The sequence below is a fragment of the Maylandia zebra genome, linkage group LG20, assembly GCF_041146795.1.
Source record: "Maylandia zebra isolate NMK-2024a linkage group LG20, Mzebra_GT3a, whole genome shotgun sequence".
NCBI classification, from domain to species: Eukaryota; Metazoa; Chordata; class Actinopteri; order Cichliformes; family Cichlidae; genus Maylandia; species Maylandia zebra.
The window spans coordinates 2,178,049-2,184,523 of record NC_135186.1 but is presented as its reverse complement, the minus strand read 5'-3'; positions in this window follow the sequence as shown (position 1 = coordinate 2,184,523).

Below are 6,475 nucleotides of genomic sequence, written 5' to 3'. Positions count from 1 at the left end.
GAGTTATTTTAAGCAATGTTATTTCAGGTATAGCTCATCGAAACTGCGGCAGTTGTTCAATTGTTCAATTTTTTTAATTATTATTATTTTTGTTAAAAAGGACTGTTCAATATTTCAAAATTCACAAATTAGCTATTGGTTTAACCGCAAATAAAAAGCACTTTAACCCCTATAAACTCTACTAAGCTACCCCCTTCAGTGAAACTGAAAAACTTTGCTTTGTATAATCAAAGATAAATGACTGATTTTAGAGTAATTTTAGTAGTTTAATGTCAGTTTCTCAAATTCAGATGACAAACTTGGGCAAAAATAACCACCTCTGCACATCTAATCTGTTACCTCGGCATCAAAAACACACAGCCGCGCGCTTCTGGTGTATTAGATTATGATTCACTCCTTTCATAAGAACTCATAATTAAACTAAATCTATATAGTAGTTACCTACATACATATTTGTTGGTTTACACATATGATTCCGTTTGGTTTCAAGTGCACCGTTTCACTTCAAGATTTTCTTCATCACAACATCATGCAGGTGCTGACATCATTTTCCAGTCCGCAGCTCCTCCAAACCAACAGCCTATTTGATTTTAAGCTCTTGATACAGTCACCGTTGAACTGCTGCAGACTAGGTGAGGAAGTTATTCTAAAAATCTCTTCCAGTAAATTTCCCGCATTTTTATTTGGTGTGCTAGAGTAAAGTGAGCTTCACAGGGTGGGTTATCCAAACAAGCCGTGTGCATGTTACAACCGAGTCCACTGCTTACATTTTGTACCTCAAAATGCAATCTGCATGTTTCGCCTTTTGAAAATAAGTAATACTACAGTATATAGTGCATTTCACATGTTGCATGGATTTCACAGTGAAAATGATAAGGAACGTGTGGGTACATTTAGGACTTCAAATTAAATATTTGCATCTTAGTCTGGATACTTGGACTTTAAGTGGAGCAAAAAGTAAAATATGTTATTTTAGCTACATACTTATAAAGAAACACTTCACGCAGAGTTGGATCTGCAGTGTTCTGTTCTTTGTGCACGTTGCCTCACTAGTTACTGATCAGAAAGCGATTATTTTTATTCGGCTTTTCTGTATAAACTTTGTTTAGAAACAGTTTTTAATTCAACTGGCAGCCCTCTCAGTAGTTGATATAGTGGCGTCTTAAGCTCAAAAATATTCCGAGCGCGTGTCCGCGGAACTCTGTTTGCATGCTGACACATAAGAACTCTTTGAAGACTGCATAGTGTTAGAAACTGTAATGAACTCTGGTGGCACAGAAACTAGGCTACAGAAACTACTACAAGAAAAACCGCAAGATATCCTTGAAGATTATTTCAATACAGATTTCTATATCTTAAATGGCCAAACATATTTTGGATCAGTTTCGTCGCGATAAACACTTTCGAAATAAACGTGCTTAACCTCAGATGACTGTGTTGTTCTTTTTTCAGACCTGCTGTTAAGGAGAATAGCTCTTCAACAGAAAAATAGCTTCTCAAAGATCTTTTTCGGCAACAATTGGGAAGCTTCAAACATATTAAACACACTTCTGGCGTGGGTAGAACTCATTTAAGGGACAGCTTGTGTAGTGAAAGTCTGAAATGTGCAGAAAAAAGTTTTAAGGGCTTTATTCTTTGAGAGAAGGAGTGAGGTGATTAATGATGAACGTGTGTGTCTTTTGTTTTGCTGTCTGGACAGATGGAGCGACGGCCTCTCTTAACTTGAACTTGGACTTCCGACGAGACGCGTCAAACTGTGGATTTATTTTGCCAGCTTTCTCACCGGTCCACCCTCTAGACTGCAGCAGGAACACTAAGCAGTGACTCTTGCAAAACTTGATTTACCACTTAAACAGTGGTAAATCAAAGATTTGGCATATACAAAAGAATATTTTATCAACAACGGCGCACATAAAGGCAAAACTTGGACAAAATTTGGGCCTGCAGTGTTGGACGAGATAAGACTTAGTAACGTGTTGGTGTCATGTGTCGTTATAAAAGTAAATATCAAATCAAATAATGCATTGCAGAAGTTAAAATAAAAACCTTAAGTCTATAGTGGCAGTACTCATTTTGTGATGAGTTTAAGAGATAATTGCGCAAGGCTACGCTAAACTGCCTTTATCCACGTCAGGAAGCCTAATATACAGCAAGATATGTGTCTAAAATCATAAACTGTTGTGTCACTACACCAACCACCTTATCAGATCTATTTATCCGTCTGTTTTTGTGGTGATGCTGGTGTAGCTTGTCATCTGAATTGTGCGAAATTCTACAAATGTTTGCGGCTTACATGCTCCCCATTAAATCGGTGCTGTATTCCTGACGAATTTATTGCATTTCAGAAATACACTTTGCATTGCAACTTGATGACCTGCACAATTTCTTATTCTCGAATTTTGTAAAAGACCCTGTTATCAGTTCAGTGCAGTGAACGAATGATGAACAATGGACAATGTAATAAGAATATGATAAGTACACTTTTAAAAAAAGGTTGTAAAGCCTGCGTTGTATTTTGTAAATCCATCTGGCCTAGCTGGAGCGGTGGTCTGCCAGCCATACCCTCTGTTCTGTGGGCGCGGCTCTGCTTGGCCTCCTTTAGTTTGCGGTTAGTCCACGGCCATGCTCTCATAGTCTACCTGCTTTGGGTGAAATTAAAAGAGTCAAATCTGAAGTAAATTACGCCTAATGTATATGTATGTGTATGTAGTCCTTTTCATGCAGCGTGTTTGAAAGAGTCATAACATACAGCCACTCTCTACACTGTGCTATCCCTGACGCGTAAAATGGCCAAACCTGTCGGTGATTATCCTGAAGATGACCAACTTCAAGCTAAACGTACTAATTTTCAAACGTCCGCCATATTTTGTTACTTGGCTTTGCAGTAGTTTACATCTTTAACCTTAAGTTGGTAAGAGTCTATTTAAGAAAGTATTAGTGGTTTGAATCTAAAGGGCTGGGACACTCCCTGCTCCGTATTGTCTAAACTCAATACACTTGTGTCTTCTGTTCACTGTGTGCTGTTTCACGAATACTAAATGTAATTTAAGTTTGCCTGGCAAACATGTCTTCCTACCACTGAAATTAGACTACGATTTTGCAGTAGATTTATCTCCTGAAAACGTATAGGCGACTGCCACGTAGTTTACATTAGATTGGGGTCACAAATGCCTTATCCAGGTTCGGCTGCTAGTATCAGCTGCTCATCCTTATGCGGCAAGACACAGAAAATGCAACAACCAGGCTAATTTGTTGACCTAGGTTCTAGCAAACTAAAAGCTGTACCCTGATCTATTTACGCATTGCGTTTAAATTAACATTTTTTGTTACTGTCTTGAAAATTCATTCTTTGTCACGCACCAAGCACTGCACCGCCTAGTTATATATTTCAGACCTTGGCAAAAATCACATGCTGCCCTATGCCCTGACAGTTGGCATAGAAAGTCAGTGATGATGGCTTCTATGCTTACGAACTCTTCTGATCGTAAATTAAATGCAGCTCGGAGAGGAAAACACCAGATTGAGATGCTGTTTTAGTTTTGTAGGAATGCTTTCATGACAGGAAAGCATTGTCCTGCTTCCAGAACAATAGTCCACCTTCACACACACATGCGATTCCTAGGAGGAGGAGAAGTGCTGTATTTTTCAGATGAAAATGTTGCACGAACAAAGATTAATGCAAGCATGGAAGTACATGTTGCGACTCAAGCAGTAACGTGTGACTTACACGATGCTTTCAAGTTAATATGAGCCTCAGTTTCCTGTCATGTTTATGTATCACAATCCAGTTTGGGTCCAATTGCTTCGTCCATATACAGTATACTTAAAGCCGCTAAAAGTCTCCATGGGCTCCTTACTATATTGCGCACATCTATTTGGTTTTTTGGTTTGTCTACGTGTGGTTTTCAGTTGAATTACCAGTGATTTTAACTTCATTATAACATTGGTTCAGCCTGCAGCTGATTGGAAACTCTTAAATATATCCAAGGATTTGCATCATAATGAAACTGTTAAGATACTATTTCATAGATAGATGAAAAATAATTCACTTAGGCTTAGCTTTAAGTGGAAATGTTTATTTGTCTCTACCTCAAAAGATTAATTTGTAGGTTATGATGGCAGTGTCATTATTATTTGAATAAGATATGGGCCTGCGGGAAATGGGATTGGGTTGAATGGGGCTGTACAATAACACACTACAGCCTTGTACTGCAGAGTCAAAATGGCGCTCGGTGCATGATGTAAACGCATATTCTTCTGGCTTAATAGCCATCGGCTAAGTCTTGTGCATATGCAGTGAGTTGACAGCGGAAGCTGCAGGTAGGGAGCCGTTGTATGAGGATGGAAGGTTCCCCTCCCCCACAAACCAATGCACCAGACAGGCGCTCTCCCCGCCTGACAGGGCCTGTCTGGCAGGACGTGATGTCTGGTTGTCAATGTATTTACTGCGAGGCATCATTGCTGGTGGTCAGGATAGTTGTTTCTATTAACACTTCCTCCGCTTTCGCAGTGAAGAGTATTTGATTCATCCTTGCAGATCATTCTAAGTTTTTAAACAAAAGTTTTAATATTTAAGATGGATGAATGTTTGTAAAATTACATGTTTTTTTTTATTTTCTGGTCGAAGTTCCCATAAACCGAATAAGGAGAAGTATCCAGAACCTCTCTAAAATACTTTGCTTAAAACTGAGCAGTGAGAGTTTTTCACTATTGTCTCTGACTGCAAATGTATTTGCGTAATTTATTTAGTCATTTATTTTTTTGTAGTTTGGTTAATACCCCTTCAAGCATCGCGACTTTGATTGAAAGCGTTTCCTTCTTTCTTGTCATTATACGCAAATTTAAGAACTATAATATGCGGTGACAAAAAAAGTAAACCCACTTAGGCGAATGAATTTTAGTCTGATTTCCCAGCATAAGAGACAAGTTTGCGTACTTACCCAGAGCAACTCATTTGAACCCTAAACTCAAGTTCAGGGTTCAGTGTGGGCAAGGAAATAGCAATCTTCATTTTACAATTAATTATTTATAAATCTCGCTGTGAATGGGTAGTTCGGATGATATTAATTTGAATTTTTAAATACAATGTGAAACTTGGGCATGCGGAAACTTGCGGGAAATATTTATAAGAATCTGTGTATCTTAAGCAGGTTGAGGGTTAATGAAAGATAATGAATTCTGAAGTTCACGTTAACATATTTTCTGTGGGGCTAATTAAACACTATAGCTAACATGGAGTTACTGGTATCTTTGCTACTTTTCCTTAAACGCCTACATACTATCCAATCTATATATTTTTTTTGCTTTTTTCCCTCTCCTATCCATAAACGTGATAGTCATAATACTTACTTCTACTTACAAAGGGTTAAAGAAGGCAAATTCAATAGTTACCCGTATATTTAAGATGTTAATCTGTTGTGATAATGTAGTGTAGTCTAGTTTTTCAGAAATGATTGATAAAATCAGAAACGGACATTTCCAGTCTACTTTAGAGAAATGTACAGGTCAGATTAACACGTGATTTATATATTTGTATACGAAAAAAGATAGTGGATTGCAATTTTCCTTCTCTTTTTTTTTGGCTTTGCTTTGTTTAATGTTAAACTATCAGGCTGCCTATTTGACCAACGCTACATCATCAGTCTGGAGGAACTGTTTCTACAATCAGCAAGAAATATGCACTTGCATCTGTTATAGTAGACAGCATTGATTAAAAATACTAACAATTAAAGAAGATTTTTAATATACGGTCATTAATAATAAAAAGGAGCTAAATTCTTAGTTTGGAAGGTGCCGGTTTTCTGCCGCGCAAATGTTGTCAAATTCCTGATTTTCAAGCAGAAACTAAATAGTATTTGGAATTCTTTCCCCCTCTTCGCACATAGCAAATATTTTAGAGTAAGGGTCTCCAAATAACTTCTAGTTTGCTGCATACTTCAGTGTGAAGTTCATTCTTGCCTGTCTAGACTCTGATTACGACCTTGTTTGTCTGCGTTTTTTTACCTTGACCTTGGACTTCCGTGCAGCTGCCGCTTGGATGAGCTTTTCGCAGTTGTAATTTCCTTGAGACAAAAGAGCTAAAGTCTCCGTCCGAGGAACAACAGGGGTCCGGCTTCCCCAGTGCTGTTTGCAAATGCGCAACGGTTGCTCGATTATTCCTAAGACAACTCAGAAGAGCAAAAATGTTGATAAACTATCCGCCCTTTACAGGGTAGCTTGTAGCCTGCTTTATGAGTGACTCATGGAACAGGCATTACAAAAAGCCTTTATGGATTCACTGTGGGCCTAGCCTATCGGCCATATTTGAAACTTGAAAATACAGTAAAGTTTTATATATTAGCTCAGAAGTAATTTTTGAAATGCAGAACAGAAGAAAGTGTGTGTGCGTGCGTGTGTGTGTGTGTGTGTGTGTGTGTGTGTGTGGGGGGGGGGGGGGGGGGGGGGGTATAGAACCTGGTGGTAATAAGAAGAACTA